Source organism: Rhinopithecus roxellana, chromosome 22 (assembly GCF_007565055.1).
Source record: "Rhinopithecus roxellana isolate Shanxi Qingling chromosome 22, ASM756505v1, whole genome shotgun sequence".
Taxonomy (NCBI): domain Eukaryota; kingdom Metazoa; phylum Chordata; class Mammalia; order Primates; family Cercopithecidae; genus Rhinopithecus; species Rhinopithecus roxellana.
In genome coordinates this window covers 13,936,017-13,954,247 of record NC_044570.1, presented here as the reverse complement: position 1 = coordinate 13,954,247, position 18,231 = coordinate 13,936,017, and the positions used below count along the sequence as shown (strand labels likewise).

The window sequence follows — 18,231 nt, the reverse complement described above, 5'->3', positions numbered from 1 at the left end:
TATTCTTTAATTTTTATAGCCAAAATCTGTTGTTATGTAGATTTGATAGCAGAATGTATACCCTCTCTGTCACTTTGCAAAAACTCAGTGTAAGAATTGGGTGTAAAAAAGTCTTTTGTATAGCACCCGACTGCTGCACAACCAATATCCATTTAAAAAACTTAAACTCAGCCCTTAAAGAATTTTCCTAACGTTTAGATGATTCACATAAACAAAAAAAATTAAAAAGTCATTAAAGAAACCAACATGAAAAACATAAGCACAAACAACAAGAACCATTGAAGAAATACTGCAGATCCTTTTCTAAGCAGATATTGACTATAACATAAGTAGCTTAATGCTTTTAAAAAAATTAATATTAAAAGTGTGATCAAGTATTAAAAGATCATAAAAGATAAGATAGATCTGAAAATTTAGATAGAAAATAGAAATTTTAGATGAAATAAATACAATACTTGGAAAGTAAAAACTCAATAGCACATTTAGAGAACAGTCAGAAACAGTTTAATTCCTTGAAAGACTTGAATGAGTAAACTAAAATCAAGAAAAGAATTTTATTCCCAGAAAAGAAAGAAAAATTCATAACAAATAAAATGACTTAAAAATGCTGAAAGATTTTCTAGAATAGAGAATTTCTCTATAAGAAATTTCTAGGAAAGAAAGAGAGGTCATTCTTGAAGAAACCTAGTAAAACAATGGCATGCAGTTATCAGCAACAATGGATAATAGTAATACATTTCATATAATTTAATGAAATAAGAAAGAATTTAAGAACACATTCTCTGATTCCAGTACAACCAATTATAGAAGTATATATATTTTTAATCCTATAAATTGGACATCTATAATACAGACTTGTTAATAACACATAAAAAACATTTAAAGATATACTATGCCACAAGACAAGTCTTAATACATTTCAAACGTTCATATATTATCAAGAATTTGAATTTAAAATATCACATTAAAGCATACAAAATTAAAAAAAATCTATAGACATATATCTAAATATTTGAATAATAAAAAGTTTAAATAAAGTTATTCAAAGTATGTCAAAGGATATACTGGGTAAATTCTATGCCCCTAGTAAACACTGCATATTTTCATATTTAAAGCAACAATTAATACTAAAGGAAAAGTTATGGTCATTTAGATAACAACAAAACTTTCAGTAGACTAGGAGGATAATACAGTTTTAATCTACACTTCTAAAATATAGACAACAAAATTGATTAAATCATAATAAATTAATTACATTATAATGAAACATTTTAATACAATACGCCAAGATAATTGGTTCAACAGAGGTTAAACTAGATAAGAAGCTATTCAAAACCTTTCTCTGATAGGCAGTTATAGGATATACTCTCTAGCAGCGCACACTGTTCTAAAAATTCAGAAACATTTAAAGACATACTATGCCACAAGGCAAGTCTCAATACATTTCAAACGTTCATATATTATCAAGAACACATTCTTTGATTCCAGTACAAATAAGTATAGAAATATACATATTTTTAATCCTGTATATTGGAAATATATAATACAGACTTGTTAACACATAAAAAACAAAATGTGAAATTCAGAACTAAATAACAGCTTAAAATATTAAGTATTAGTACTTTTGGAATGCTGCTCAAAGAAAAGTTAGTGATAAAATAAAAGGTTAACATTTTTTGTTTCATGAAGAAATAAGAAAAACTAGCAATGTTATGTGAATCATTTGTTATAGTTAGGAAAAGAAGAAACAAGTACACCAAAAGAAAAAGGCATAAATAAGAAAATAATGAACGAAGAGCAGAAATTCATCAAATAGAAAAAGAATTAGTTCTTTGAGAAGATTACCAAGCTTATGGATCTCTTACCAGATTCACTGAGGAAAGAAAGAACACATAATATTAACACACAAAGAGGGGATATGTTTAAGTAGGCAGGAGAAATTTAGAAATACAGCAGTATTGGAAATATCTTCATGTAAACAAATTTTAATTCTTCAGTGAAACAGGAAAGTCTCTACAAAAAAAGTCAGTTACCCCAACTAGGAACTAGGAAGAACTAGGAAACTGCACTTGCTATATCATTTTGAAAAAAATGTGTCCACATTGAAATTATCCCTATAAAAAGTATTAGAATAAACTGCTTTTATACTTGGATTCTACTACACAATCAAAGAAAGAAATGTTTCAGAGAGGTGAAAAAGAGAAGAAAAACACAAAACCCTAATTAATTTTCAAATTAATAAAGTCTTGTTGCTACATTCAAACAAAGAGCATAAGAATTAAAAACAGAAAGATTAATTTTACTTCAGAACAACAATGTGAAAACATGAGCAAAATATAAATGTATTATTTTGTTTTCACACAACTGTAAAGAAATACCTGACTCTGGATAATTTATAAAGAAAGGAGACTTAATTGTCTTATAGCTTCTCAGGCTGTGCAGGAGACATGAATAGGAGGCCTCAGAAAACTTACAATTATGCGAGAAGGCCAAGGTAAAGCAAGTGTGTCTTCACATGGTGACAGGAAAGAGAGTGTAAAGGCAGAAGTGATACACATTTTCAAAAAACTCGATCTCACGAGAACTTATTTGCTATCATGAGAATATAAAGAGAAAGTCTGCTCCCATGATTCAATCACCTCCAGTCAGGACCCCCTCCAAAACATGAGGGTTACAATTCAGCATGAGATTGGGTTTAAAACAGAGCCAAACCATATCAATGAGCAAACAAATGTAAGGTTATACGTCATAACCAAACATCTACACTAAATTTATTTCAAAGAAGAAAGGAGTGGCTCAACTTAAGAATATCTATTAATTTAATGCATCATACTAATATATTACAGTAGGAAAAAATAGAATTACATCAATGAATACAGAATAAGCATCAAATAAACATAATAGCTATTTATAATAAGACACGAAAGTACAAATAAAGGAAGTGTTCCTTATCTGAGAATACTTCTTCCAAAATCAGGAGAAAGACTAGAAGACTCACTATTACCATTTCTCTTCAACACTGTCCTTGAGATTTTTAATGTATAATATATGATAAATAATGCTAATAATAATCTTTTAATGTATAAGAATTGGAAAGAAGTAAAATATTCCTCATCTGTAGATGAAATGATTATTTATATGGACAACTTCAAAGAGTATACAAACCATTTACATTAATAAGAAAACTCAGAAAATTTTCTAGATGTAGTATTAAGATGTCAAATTTGAAATTACCTACCTGTAAGAGAAAGTCACAGGACAGCCAATTACTTGAGTGATAATGGAGGTTTTATTTCCATTGTGAGATGTGTGATATTGAAGTATACATAATCCTCCCTCAGTATCAGTGGGGGATTGGTTCAGGACTTCCAAGTATACCAAAACCTGCAGATTCTCAATTGGCATTAAATGATGTAGTATTTGCAAGTAACTAGCTGTCCAGCTCTTAAAGAAGGTAGCTGTGATTCACTGCAGTAGGCACTAAAAAAAGGTCCTTCTATTATCAAAGGAAATTCTCTGGGAGAGAAAACAGCTATGGCCACATCTAAAGAGGTACCATTGTTACAGGCCACTGGTTAATGCCAGGTACTGCACCATGTCTGGGACACCACACTGTACCCATGAAGAAATTTAATGGGCAGAACAAAAAGGGTTACAAAAGAATCCCTCTGGATAGTTACTAGAAAGCAACAAAACTCTTTCTCCCTGAGGCAGTGCAATGAAAGATAGTTAAGTCTTTATGCGACTCCTCACATTTGGGACAGGTCTCAATATACAAGTTATTTTCTCAAATCATTTAATTAAAGAAACTATTCTAGACTATAAAGCGGATGACCAGAGCCTGTGAACTTTGTGACTGTAACAATCCACGAAGCTTCTCCATACCCCTTCCTGTACTCAAACCTTTACAACATTGAGGAGCATACCCTGGAAAGTCTGGCAAATATAAATTTTGTTCGTTTGTTTTTGACAAGGAGTCTCACTCTGTCGCTAGGCTGGAGTGCAGTGGCATGATCTCTGCTCACTGCAACTTCCAGCTCCTGGGTTCAAGCAATTCTCCTGCCTCAGCCTCCCAAGTAGCTTGTATTACAAGTGTGTGCCATCATGTAGAGATGGGGTTTTACCATGTTGGCCAGGATAATCTCGATCTTCTCATGTCATTATCCACCCACCTTGGCCTCTCAAAGTGTGAGCCACAAATACCCAGCAGGCAAATAGATTTTTATCAGATACAACCATACAGGTGAAGTAAATATTTGCCAGTTTTTATAGACATCTTCACCAAATGAATTGAGGCTTTCCCACAAGGACAGAGAAGGCATTATGAGTGTCCAAATTTTTGCCTAATAAGGTCAACTGAAAAGTTTCAATTACCTGAAAGTCTGCAGAGAGGTAATGGAACTACCTTCACAGTCAAAGTGACCCAGCAGCTTGCATTCAATCTTAGGTGTTACCTATCACCTTCCCTCCCCATGGAGTACTCAATCCTCAGGTAAAATAGAAAAATCTAATCATGTTTTGAAAAGACATTAGCTAAGTCATGTAAGGAGACATCAGAGATCCAGGTTCCTCCCTTAGCCATAGTCTTTATACACATAGGAATGACCCTTTAAAATCCTCCAAAACAATCAATTTGAGAGGAGTTATGTGAGGCCATTTTTAGGTTGGGGGTCTCCTGCTTAATAAAGACATACATAGTTGACTCGTAAGTTGACACATATTGTCACCTTAGGCCAGGTTAGAAAACTCCTCCAAGCCCATGGACAAAAAGTATTGCCCCTGACCCCCACCTCGACGCCCACAAGGCAATTAACAGACCTCCTATTCAATCATGAAACTTAATCTTTGTAAACATTTTGAAAGAAGGATCCCCGGAGAATCAATTACAACCAAAATAGAAGGGCCTCTATCAGGTGTTGACAGGGGGCTCACTGTGTGACAGGGGGCAGCTGTTGGGCAGGGGGACTGTGAGGGGGACAGGGCAGGCCAGCGGGGAATAGTGAGGATAGATTCTGGATGAAACTATTCCATCTCAGGTCACCCTCAGGCATTACATTTTTCTAAGGATAGCATCACCTAGATCCGCGTTATGTGCAGTTCACAGTAGGACTCCTACTCCTATGAGAATCCAACGTCTTTGCTGATCTGACAGGATGCAAGGGTCAAGGAGTGCCAGCAGTTCACCACCTGTTCTGTAGCCGGGTTCCTACAGTCCACAGCCAGGTACTGGTTGGAGACCACGTTTTGGGGATCCCTCATCTATTGCATATTTCAAATCACTAAAATATTGTAAAAAATTTAAAATGTTCTCCCCGAAGAAAGCATGTATTTTAATTAACTTGATTTAATCATTTATTAAAATAGCAAGCTGGGTGTGATGGTTCACCCTTGAAGTGTCATCACTTTGGTAGCACCAGGACAGAAGATTGCTTGAGCCCAGGAATTTGAGGCCAGCTTGGGTACCATGGGGAAACCTGTGTCTATTAAAGAAACACAAAAAAAAAAACGCCTACTAGCTCTGGTAATGAGCTCCTGTAGTCCTAGGTACTTGGGAAGTTGAGACATGGGAGGATCACTTGAGGCTCAGTAGAGGAGGCTGCAGTGAGCAGTGCACTTTGGTAACAGGAAATTTATATCTCAAGAAAAAAATACACAAAACATCACATTGTACCGTATATATAGTTTTCAAATGTAATTATTTAAATGGGGCATTCTGCGTATTGCAGCTTAAGAAAATTACAATAGTTTTTCTCATCTCATTTTTGCAAACAAGTTTTTGTCAGGTACTTACTAAAATGTAGCATTTGTCCTTGAAGTCACTGCCCCTTTCGCTCTGTATGTTACACATTTTACCTATTTAAAGTCAGAAATACTAAAAAGATGCCAGCGTCTGTCAGGGAATTTCACTTGTGTTTTCAACACAGTATGTAAAAGAAAATTATCTTTTGTCTATTTATTGTTATCTAAATATCAATTTTTTTAGTTTTTTTTATTATACTTTAAGTTCTAGGGCACATGTGCATAATATGCAGGTTTTTTACATATGTATACTTGTGCCATGTTGGTGTGCGGCACCCATCAACTAGTCAGCACCCATCAAGTCATCATTTATATCATGTATAACTCCCAATGCAATCCCTCCACCCTCCCCCCTCCCCATGATAGGCCCCAGTGTGTGATGTTCCCCTTTCCGAGTCCAAGTGATCTCATTGTTCAGTTCCCACCTATGAGTGAGAACATGCGGTGTTTGGTTTTCTGTTCTTGTGATAGTTTGCTAAGAATGATGGTTTCCAGCTGCATCCATGTCCCTACAAAGGATGCAAACTCATCCTTTTTTATGGCTGCATAGTATTCCATGGTGTATATGTGCCACATTTTCTTAATCCAGTCTGTCACAGATGGACATTTGGGTTGATTCCAAGTCTTTGCTATTGTGAATAGAGCTGCAATAAACATACGTGTGCATGTGTCTTTGTAGTAGAATAATTTATAATCCTTTGGGTATATAACCAGTAGTGGGATGGCTGGGTCATATGGTACATCCAGTTTTAGATCCTTGAGGAATCGCCATACTGTTTTCCATAATGGTTGAACTAGTTTACGATCCCACCAACAGTGTAAAAGTGTTCCTATTTCTCCACATCCTCTCCAACATCTGTTGTTTCCTGACTTTTAAATGATTGCCGTTCTAACTGGTGTGAGATGGTATCTCATTGTGGTTTTGATTTGGATTTCTCTGATGGCGAGTGATGATGAGCATTTTTTCATGTGTCTGTTGGCTGCATGAATGTCTTCTTTTGAGCAATGTCTGTTCATATCCTTTGCCCACTTTCTGATGGGGTTGTTTGATTTTTTCTTGTATATTTGTTTGAGTTCTTTGTAGATTCTGGATATTAGCCCTTTGTCAGATGAGTAGGTTGCAAAAATTTTCTCCCAAGCATTCTTATACACCAGTAACAGACAAACAGAGAGCCAAATCAGGAATGGACTTCCATTCACAATTGCTTCAAAGAGAATAAAATACCTAGGAATCCAACTTACAAGGGATGTCAAGGACCTCTTCAAGGAGAACTACAAACCACTGCTCAGTGAAATCAAAGAGGACACAAACAAATGGAAGAACATACCATGCTCATGGATAGGAAGAATCAATATCATGAAAATGGCCATACTGCCCAAGATTATTTATAGTTTCAATGCCATCCCCATCAAGCTACCAATGAGTTTCTTCACAGAATTGAAAAAAACTGCTTTAAAGTTCATATGGAACCAAAAAAGAGCCCGCATTGCCAAGACAATCCTAAGTCAAAAGGACAAAGCTGGAGGTGTCACGCTACCTGACTTCAATTTTTTAGTTTTTATTGTTTTTTGCCATTTACAGCAAAATGGTGGAAGCAGATCGACCTAGTAGTCTTTTCATTGGTGGCCTCCGTTTAGAAACCAATGAAAAGATGCTTACAGCGGTATTTGGGAAATATGGTCCCATATTGGAAGGCAACTGTTATATATATGTGTGTGTTTGTATGTGTGTGTGTGTGTGTGTGTCTGTGTGTGTATGTTGGTTATATATAGATTTTCCAAAGTAAATATATGTCCAGTATATATACTGAGTACATAAATAAAAATATGTATTTGTTTTTAAAGTGTTACTTTCAAGTTTCTCTTTGATATTGGGAAAATTCTCATGGCAGCAGGTGAAGGGTCTGTGGTAAAGGTCACCTACTGCTGAGAAAGGAAAATGAGCAAAAGTAAACATGTTGTGGAGCTAGGGAACAAACTGTAATAAAATAGGCTGAATATACAGGTGACTTAGTATTAAGAATCACGGTAATGATGTGAAATGCATTTTTTTTTTTTTTTGGTTGGTTAGTTCTGTGGTGAGTCCATTATATAAATGTAAAGTGTTTTCATATAATTTAGTTCTTCAGATAAATGATTAGGAAACCAGCAAGTTCAGATGCTTTGTATTTATTTTGAGGACACTGCAGATGCTAAAAATGCTGTTGAAGATATGATTGGAAATGTAATAGGCCCTTATTAATAATATCGTAACTGTTCTTCACTTAACAGCATTTCAGGGTGTTTTTAGTATCACCGAACTTTTAAAGATAGCATAATGTCATATGAGCTCAAATGCTTTAGTCATCCTCTTCTTTTTGCCATGTAAGTGCAAGTGTAGTTGGAAGGGTATTGGAATAAACGTTACATAAATCAACATATGGTAAACCTATTTGTATGTTAGTATTTAAAGTATAGATTTTCAAAGCTTTCAAGCAGCTTTAAAACTTTGAAGGAACCCTCACAAAAATGAAAGAAATCAGTCAGTATTTATTAAATGCTATTAATGGAATTACTTCCAATTCATGGAAATACTTCAATAGCATAGACAAACTGGATAGACAGCTAGACAAACTTACAAAATGGAAATTTTCTATAGTGAGACATCTAGACAGACTCACAAGAAGGAAAGTTTATTTTGCATTTTCTGAAAATACATTCTTGAGAAAGTATATTTAAACAAGACCTTTAAATTTAAGGAAGTGTTAAGTACTTGAAAGTAGAAAATAATATGAGTACATTGAGGTTGGGTAACTGAACTACTAACTGGCATTTTTGCCCATCCTTGCTCTTTTTCTCCTAAAAACATTTTTATCCTATCACCAGAGTGATTTATGTAACATGAATACCTAATTACTCATTTTCCCAGTGTGTCTGGGGACTTATTTTGATCTAACCAATGGTCTCTCTCTTATTGAATCTTAAATTCTAGTGATTGTGTGTTTATTACAGCTTTAAACCTTTGTGTAATTCTGTTACCTACTGAATTCCTTTATATTACCATCAAAATCATAGCATTCTGGATACTTTGGAGCTTGTTTTATAACATTATCCCAATCTGTTTTTAGTAGCCATTACTCTTTATGCTTTCACCGATATGTGTTTTTGGACTTCTTGAGAGTTATTCTTCACTACGTGTGTCTCAAAAACAGCAACTTATGCTTCAAAAACAGCTTAGATTTTACATTTTCTTCTTCATTGTATATTGGGGTATTTGTCCTCACTGTACCATGTATTAATCTATTGATTGTTAAATCGTTTTTAGTACATATTTAAATTTTCTTAGTTGCTTTTATTTCTCTTACATCTAGCAGAGTTCATGGTACACAGCAGAAAGTGCATTTTTATTCAAGCTTATACTTTCATATTTTAAATTTTTGTAGAAAATGAAAGTTGCTTTTGGCTCATGGTTTTGTATTAGGTATGGAAATAATTTTGACTTATGTGTAGTAATTTCTACTGATAATTTCTACTGATAAATTCTACATGATAATTTCTTTTTCCCCATAGTTTTCAAGCACAAGAACAGGTGATTTCTGTAGATGTTATTTCTAAATTACTTCATCTAACATATCTTATTGTGTAAGAACAAATATAAGTGTAAAACAGACACAAAAGTTAAGAAGGAATATAAAGGAAGTACTTAGAAGTTTCAGGGGGAATGAACAGTTTAAGAAAGGTTGGCTGACTTCTGAATACTAGTAAGGAAGCAGTCATGCACAAATCTGGGTAGTATATTTTGGGCCCAGAAATAACAAAGGAAGTCCCAAAATTGGAAGGACTGGCTATGTCACTGCAAGAGTTTTGGAGAGGATTTAAGATCTTCCCCCAAATAACAAAGGAATGTCATTTTTAAATACAATTTTTGCTGGTATTTTTTCAAAAATCCCCTTAGCCTATAGAAAATGTTAAACTGAAGAAAGTTATTATGAAATTAATTAGAACATTTAAGCATTTCTGAGAAATAACATGAAGTACTATATTAAGAGTCATTTATTAGGGACACTTCTAAGGCAAGATAATAAATGAATAAGGCAAAAAATCTGAATGAAACCAAACAAGGTTCAAATTTACAGAAACAGAACTAGAGTAAATATAGAATTGTAAATCATATAGGACATTTTATTTAAGTGTTAGCAGAACAAACAAGAAACAATTCATAACAAATGTGGCTAATCACTTTGAATAATCTCTTTTTTTAGATGACACATTCTTTTTTATCCTTATGACACTGAAACAGTTAAATATGTGATGTGAATACAAAGATACAGTAGATTATATATTGTGAAAAAGAGATGTGCTACATTATCCCATAGAGGGTGTGATGGGTTAATTTTTTTGAGGTGTTATTTTTAACACTGGAAAACTTTTTAAGGAATTTGAATAATAGAATTTGTGTTTGATCCCTTAATGGAAGGCATGTGCTCAGTAAATGTCTCAAATTTGGCATTGTTAAAGACATTGTCATTTCAGAAAAAAATAGATATCTGCCTTGGGAGAAAACATCTAGAACTGAAATATAGTGAATGCAAAAATGTTTGTAAAATGTGTTTAGGTTAAATGTGACAATGTTATTAATAGGATACGTAATACTTTTGGTCTTTGGAGGAAAAAAGCAATAAAAGTAGAACAAGTCAAGAAACCATCTTTTCAAAGTGATGGTAGGTGGAGATCAGCACCTTCTTGGAGAAACAAGAGCGCTTCAGGAAGTCTGAGATCTGCAAGAGGAGGTAGTGGAGAAACAAGAGGGTTGCGTCCCTCATGAGAAGGACACTTGGGTAATGTTTTAAAATATAAAGATGGAACCGTACGACTGAAAGAAAATAAGTTTGAAGATATCAAAATTTCTCAACTTTATTTACTTTATGTACAGAAAATTAACTTACTGATAATAAGCAAAATAATTTTTAAGTACTAAAGGTGAATTATAAGAATGATAGAAATAATATGAAAATTTTATTTTGAAATTTTAATTATTTTGCATTGAAATAACACACATTTAAAACTAAATTGAGTTTATTAATGTTGATCTTCTGTACTCAACAGGTTTTCTGAAGAACTCATTTACATTCATTATGCTTTAGAGTTTCTTATTTTGGGGGCCAGAACTTCATATAAAGTGTATTATCAAAATATGATAGAATCTTGAAAACTTTCCAACAGGAAATAAGTCATTATTTTAGGATTGATCTTGCAATATTTGTTATTTATGTAGACACATGGAAATAGCCATACAAATATATTCCTTTGCCATTTCGATATGCATAATTTGCACGTTGGCCTGCCATAAAGCATTTTGCATTTAAGAAATCTATAACTTCAGTTTCTCAAAGGAGTCTGTGATTCAGAAAAAGTCTACAAAACACTGCTTCACAAATATGTTAGTATCTTTCTTTGCTGGAGGATGAGACTCTGAAAATGGTATTTATGAAAGATTTACTCTATAGGGATGAGGGGGTGAATTTTTACTTAAAAAAACCCATGTATTTAAAAAAATTTGTTCAATTGTATTATCTATTAACCAGCTTTCAAAAATCTAACATTTGAGTTTTAATAACCAGATGTGTAATTCTCTGGTTATGTTTTCTCAAGTTGAAATTGCAGTGTTTGCTTCATTTTAAGGTACATAGCTTCATGATATTTTTTTTCTCAATTGATCTTGATGGTGAAGATTAATACTACTCTGCCATGTATGAGAATATGTATTTTCTTATGTGTGACACTGCCAGGGTTTTAGAATATATGTACCTTTTTTGTAGATATATGAAAATACTTTGTTATTTAATATTCAATACTTAATATTCAATAATTTTATTTATTATATATTTAATATTTAATAAAGTTTAAGCTAAAATTAATATTTTATAATGGATTTGTAAGAATTGTATACATATATACATACACATTTGTTTTTTTTTGTTTTTTTTTGAGGGGAAGTCTCACTCTGTCACCCAGGCTGGAGTGCAGTGGTACAATCTTGGCTCATTGCATGGTCTCACTCCCAGGTTCATGCCATTCTTCTGCCTCAGCCACCCGAGTAGCTGAGAGTACAGGCGCCTGCCACCAGCCTGGCTAATTTTTTGTATTTTTAGTAGAGATGAGATTTCACCGTGTTAGTCAGAGTGGTCTCGATCTCCTGACCTCATGATCTGCCCGCCTCAGCCTGCCAAAGTGCTGGGATTACAGGCATGAGCCACTGCGCCTGGCCATAAAAAGATTTTCTTTAAAAACAGAAGATGGTGGATACACTCTTGGATCTCAACATGACTTCTTCTAGGGGACCATTTCCAGTTCAAAAAAATCCATCTTCAAGAAGCAGGCATCCTTTTCCTAAAAAATCTGCTCCTTCTGGATCAGGCAGGGTGGTTCATGCCTCTAATTCCAGTACTTTGGAAGGCCAAGGCGAGAGGATCGCAAGGTCCAGAGATGGAGACCATCCTGGCTAACACAGTGAAGCCCATCTCTACTAAAAATAAAAATAAAAATTAAATTAAATTAAATTAAATTAAATTAAATTAAATTAAATTAAATTTAGATGGAAGTGGTGGCAGGCACCTGTAATCCCAATTACTTGGGAGACTGAGGCAGAAGAATGTCGTGAACATGGGAGGTGGAGCTTGCAGTGAGCCCAGATTGTGCCACTGCACTCCAGCCTGGGTGACAGAGTAAGACTGTCCCAAAAAAAAAAAAAAAACTGCCCCTTCTGTGGCAAGAAGCAATAGTGGGATCGGCAGTGGGGGGGCAAAGTAAATGCTACCTGATAGACAGTTGTTTTTGTATGACTAAAAATGAGCTATTTTAACTGGATGCCAAAACTTTAGTTCAAGAAACAAAATAGTAGTGACATACACATGGACGTATTTACTGATAGCTTTTATTGTAGTTTCTATCTCACATTAATTTCAGATTCATTATAAGGAAATACTTGAGCTCCTAACTGTAGGTCAAAGAAGTGATTACACTGAGGCAAACATTAGTTTTCATCCTATGATTGCTAGAGAATTCCTCTTAATTTTTAAGTTCCTGGAAGTATTCTCTGATGGTAGGCTTCTTAATCTAATGAATTCTTCCATTTCCTCAGTCCCTTGGTAGTGATCCCCCAGTGTGCCAATCTAAAAATCGTTTGTTCAGTTTTTTTGTTGTGTTGGAGTCTTGTTCTCACCAGTTAAGAGTGCATTGGTGAGATGATGGCTCACTACAGCCTCAAATTCCTGGGTGTCAGGCCTCTGAGCCCAAGCCAAGCCATTGCATCCCCTGTGACTTACATGTCCACATGCCCTGTGACTTGCACACATATGCCCAAATGGCCTGAAGTAACTGAAGAATCACAAAAGAAGTGAAAATGCCCTGCCCCGCCTTAACTGATGACATTCAACCACAAAAGAAGTAAAAGTGGCTGGTCTTTGCCTTAAGTGATGACATTACCTTGTGAAAGTCCTTTTCGTGGCTCATCCTGGCTCAAAAAGCTCCCCCACTAAGCATCTTGTGACCCCACTCCTGCCCTCCAGGGAACAACTCCCCTTTGACTGTAATTTTCCTTTACCTACCCAAATCCTATAAAACGGCCCCACCCTTATCTCCCTTTGCTGAATCTCTTTTCGAACTCAGCCCACCTGCACCCACATGATTAAAAAGCTTTATTGCTCTCACAAAGCCTGTTTGGTGGTCTCTTCACATGGACATGCGTGTATACATAGCTGTTTTTTTTTTTTTTCTGTATTTTTGTAGAGACCAGGATCTCATTACATTGTCATAGCTGACATTAAAGCCCTGGGCTCAAGCAGTCCAGCTGCCCCAGCCTTCCACACTGGCTCACAGAGCCACTGCGCCTGGCCATCCAGGTTCTGAGACCTCAATAAGACTTACGTGCAAGGCATTATTACTGGTTATGTGAGGATACAAGGACTAAAAGACCAATTTACAGATAAGCGATTACTGGGCTTAAATAATATTTATTAATAAAATTACTAAGATTGTACAAGGATATTGAAACTTTATCACAAGATTCTTACTGTAGGATTGGGAATTTTGTGAGGAAAGAATTTAGTTCTAAGCAGCAAGAGATCAACAGTAGGACTGAATAGAAGTAATGTTTTTGAGAAGTGTGAGATTTCAGACTGAACAGAATAAAACAAGACAAAAAAGTGGAGTGGCAGTTCTTGGCAAAGAAATTTAAACAGAACAAATTAAAATGCTTACCTAATCCTCCATCATAATATGGAGGAAACTGAAAACTGCCATTTTCAATTTTACATTTATTGGTGAAGTTAAGTATTTATTGATTTCAGAATACACAAGCAGCACATTTCCATTAGAAGACTAGCCAGTGAAAACATCATAGGTGAAAGACTGACCTCTATGGATTAGCATGTGAAGAGTATGTTGAAGGAGGATGTTTTCTATATTTGAAAGAGGTACAGTGTTGTAATGACCCCTTTAAGAGTATTGCTAACTGCAGTACAAATAAATATTGGCCACCATTAGAAGAGCTGCACTAGTACATTTTAATTTGTCAACATTTAAGATAGAGCCAATCACTTAGAGATAAAGGAGCACTTTTATGTAAAATTTAGCATGCAGTCATTCAGAAGTAGCAATGTTTGTGTGTGAGAGATGGATTGAACAACATGGGAAAATTTACCTTCTTCAATTGAGAAAGGACATGGTATGTAAACGTTATATTCAGTGAAGAGTTTGATGGTTTTACATGTTTTCCTTGTGTCATTAGTAGTCATCAGTGATTCATATGAAAAGAAAAATAATAACTAACTAGATATGTACAATTAAAAATGAACTTTTACGTAAGAATTAAAGTCTGCCTTCAGTTTCGTTAGAAAAAAATGACTTTGCGGGAGCCATGGGATTAAGCAAAGCCAGAGGATATACTTAAGTTGTCATGAGTGTTTAGTAATTTAGAGAAAGAAGAAAGGAGTCATACAAGAAATCATTTTAGAAAGTTGTTTTAGAGAAGAAAAAATTGTGTTTCAGATTTTGTGTTCTTTACCTAATATTTAATCATTTTAACATTAAATGTCCCATGTCAGGTGGATGAGAGAATACAGAGGTCTTTCGCACAGAGAGCCAGGCTCTTACCAGAGAAATGACCTTGTGTCACCAGGAGGATAAGGTTTATTCAACTAAGGATAGGTAAAGGAAAAATGGAAAAATGGTCAACTTTTGTTATGGTTATGAAATTTACATAACAAAATTAAACATTTTAAGGTAAATAAGTAACATTTAATACATTCTGTGTGGTGCAACAGCTACCTCCATCTAGTTCCAAAACATTTTCATCACTTCAAACTTCAATTCCACTACCAGTCAAGCAGTTCCTTTCATTTGCTCTCTTCCCTCAGCCAGTAGCTAACAACAATCTGTTTTCTGCCTCTGAACTTACCAGTTCTGGGTATTTCATGTTAATGGGCTCAAACAATACAGGACTTTTTATAACTATCTCCTTTCATTTGCATGATGCCCTGAAGGTTCATTTACATTGTAGCACTTCTTTCCTTACACAAACTGCTAACCCATTGTTTTATTTGGGTTGTTTCCACCACAGTATTTCTATATACAAATACTTGTTTGCATACACTTATTCAGTTCTCAGTATAGATGAGTGGAATTGCGTGGTCTTATGATAATTTTTTTTTTTTTTTCTTGAGGAACCACCACATTTCTGCATAGTAGCTGCATCATTTTCCATTCCAAGTAGCACAGGGTTCCAAATTATCTACATCTCCTCAAACACTTTATATTTCCTTCTTTTAAAATTTTGTTTCCATTCCATTAAGTGTGAAGTATAGTATCTCATTTTGATTCTGAAATGCATTTTCTGAATAACTAATTATGATTTTTCGTTCCATGTGCTTTTTGAACATTTGCATATTTTATTCGGAAAAATATCTATTCAAGTATTTGGCCCTTTTAGGTTGTAAGTTATTATATTTTGGATTCTAGAAGTTGATAATTTAAAATATGTTGCTCTAACTTATGCAAGCAGAATTCATACAAGTTCCTGAGACACCAGGGATGATGCTTCATGACCTAGAGATTATGGATACCATGATTATGGTCATTCTAGTCAGGATAAACATTCCGATAGAGGATATAGGTACTATAATAATTACTGATTTTGTCAAATAGATTTCTTAAGTTGTTTGTTTCTTAAGGTTTGACATTAGTAAACCTTTTTTAAATTTAGTGACCATGATGGCTATGGTAGGGGCCATGGTAGACATCATTCTGAACGTTCAAGTGGAAGTTCTTACAGAGATGCACATCAGAGTTATGGTAAGTGTCCAGGTGTGATTTATAAACTATAGCATTGCATTAATAAGCCAGATCATTGTTTTAATACAATTTTAAGGAAAATCATAAAGGAAAAATTTAACACGTTTAAACACTGAGAATTGTTAACAGTATAATGCATAGTGAACATGTAGGTGAGAACTTCAGTTCATTTTCAGAAAATGTGACATTTACTTTAAAATCAGCTTTCTTATGCTTGGAAATACTATTCTTATACTTCTTTTAAATAAAACCTTTTGACTATTTCAGGCATAATTAATATGCTATCAGTGAAGACAGAGGAAAGCACATTTTCCAAATAGTACTTTAACTGATACATGCATTAGTGATACCATTAAAAATGTTTAAATGTAGTTCATTATAAGTTCTATATTTTAATCAACCTTTCAGGGACCTCTCATGGTACACCAGCTGCATGAGAGAGCCTTGGATGAGTTATGGTGGGAGCAGTTGCTCTGATTATAACAGTACATGAGACAGACACGGCAGAAGTCAGGAGAGTTACTCATGGAGCTGCGGTGATTTATATTCCTGTGGTCATGAGCACAGTTGCCAAAAGAAATGAAGGAATCTGCCTTTTGTGGATAGGGTGCACCTTGCTCCTCATGAAAGATATGGTAGCTCAAGTTATGGGGCATCTACAGAAAGTGGTGAGGGAAACAAATGTGTAAAAAGAGCCCAAAGCAGATATTAAAGGAGATATTAAAAATAACAGTTACCTTGGTACTCAGGAGGCTGAGGCAGGAGAATTGCTTGAACCCAGGGGGCAGACGGTGCAGTGAGCCCGGATCTCATCACTGCACTCCAGCCTGGGTGACAAAATGAAACTGTCTCACAAAATAAAAAGAATAAAAGAAGAAGAAAAAAACAGAAAGATAATAGTTATTGCACACCAAACCTTGCTTGCAAATCAAAAATTAAAATGTTATTTCTGTATCATTATGTAACACTAAAACAAAATGTTGATTTTGGGACAGAGGTAGATCCTAACTTCCTCCATGAATTTTTTGAGGTATTAAGATGAAACGGAATTTTTTTCAAAGGAATTTCATAATTGTTAATGCTATTTGAAAACTATTAGATGATACAGCTATATTAATATTTTCAGAATAAAATTATACATGTAATGCATAATGCCTGATTTTATTGCTACATGTGCTTAAAAGCAAATTAAATAGGATATTGAATAGTGGTGTTTGTCGAAATTTTCTTTTATAGCTTTGAATATAAATAGATACAAAAGTAGGCATAGGTTACGTCTCCCTTGCAAGATGCACACATTTTCTAATTAGGTTGTGTTTCTCTTTAATAACTTAACAAGCTTTAAAAGCTTGAGAAATCTTCAGAAAAACTAAAAAACTGTCTGCCTCACCTTAAAATGTTTATCATTCACAGGAACCATGTAGGTAAAAGGAAATAATTAGATATGGTTGATACTAAAATTTAAGACATCCAGAACATACCTGAAGCCTTTCTGTGACTGAAGAGGGATAATGGTGATGAAAACATCATTTTCCACCTAAATAAAAACTGAACCAGATATGTTTCCTAAGTACATAGCTTAATGAAATTAGTGTTCTCATTTAAATAGTGGAAAATAAGTGTTTGATGTGGGAGGGACTCATGTTAATTATTTCCTATAATATTTGACAATGTTTGTTGTAAGTAATGGTTTAGCAACAAGTTCTCATAAATAGAAATCATCTAGAAGGCTTGAGATTTTATCAGATTTTTTTTTGACAGTCTAGCTTTGTTGCCCAAGCTTGGCTGCAGTGACTGGATCTTGGCTCCCTGTGACCACTACCTTCTGGGTTCAAGCTATTCTCCTGCCCCAGCATCCTGAGTAACTGGGTTTACAGGTGTATGCCACCAGAGCTGGCTATTTTTTTTTTATTTTTTTATTTTTTGTATTTTTAGTACAAATAGCATTTCTCCATGTTGGCAAGACTGGTCTTAAAATCCTCATTCATCCTCCTCAGCCTCCCAAAGTGCTTGGATCACAGGTATGAGCCACCAGGCTCAGACTATGAGATGTAAGTGAAGATATGAATAGGAATGCTTTAAACCTCATGGTTTTTGGACAGT

General features: G+C 34.6%; 1 pseudogene; it reads left to right on the top strand.

Annotated features, from left to right (window-relative positions):
- The first annotated feature begins 7,385 nt into the window (after positions 1–7,385).
- LOC104653918 lies at positions 7,386–16,711 on the top strand (annotated as a pseudogene).
- The last annotated feature ends 1,520 nt before the right edge of the window (positions 16,712–18,231 follow it).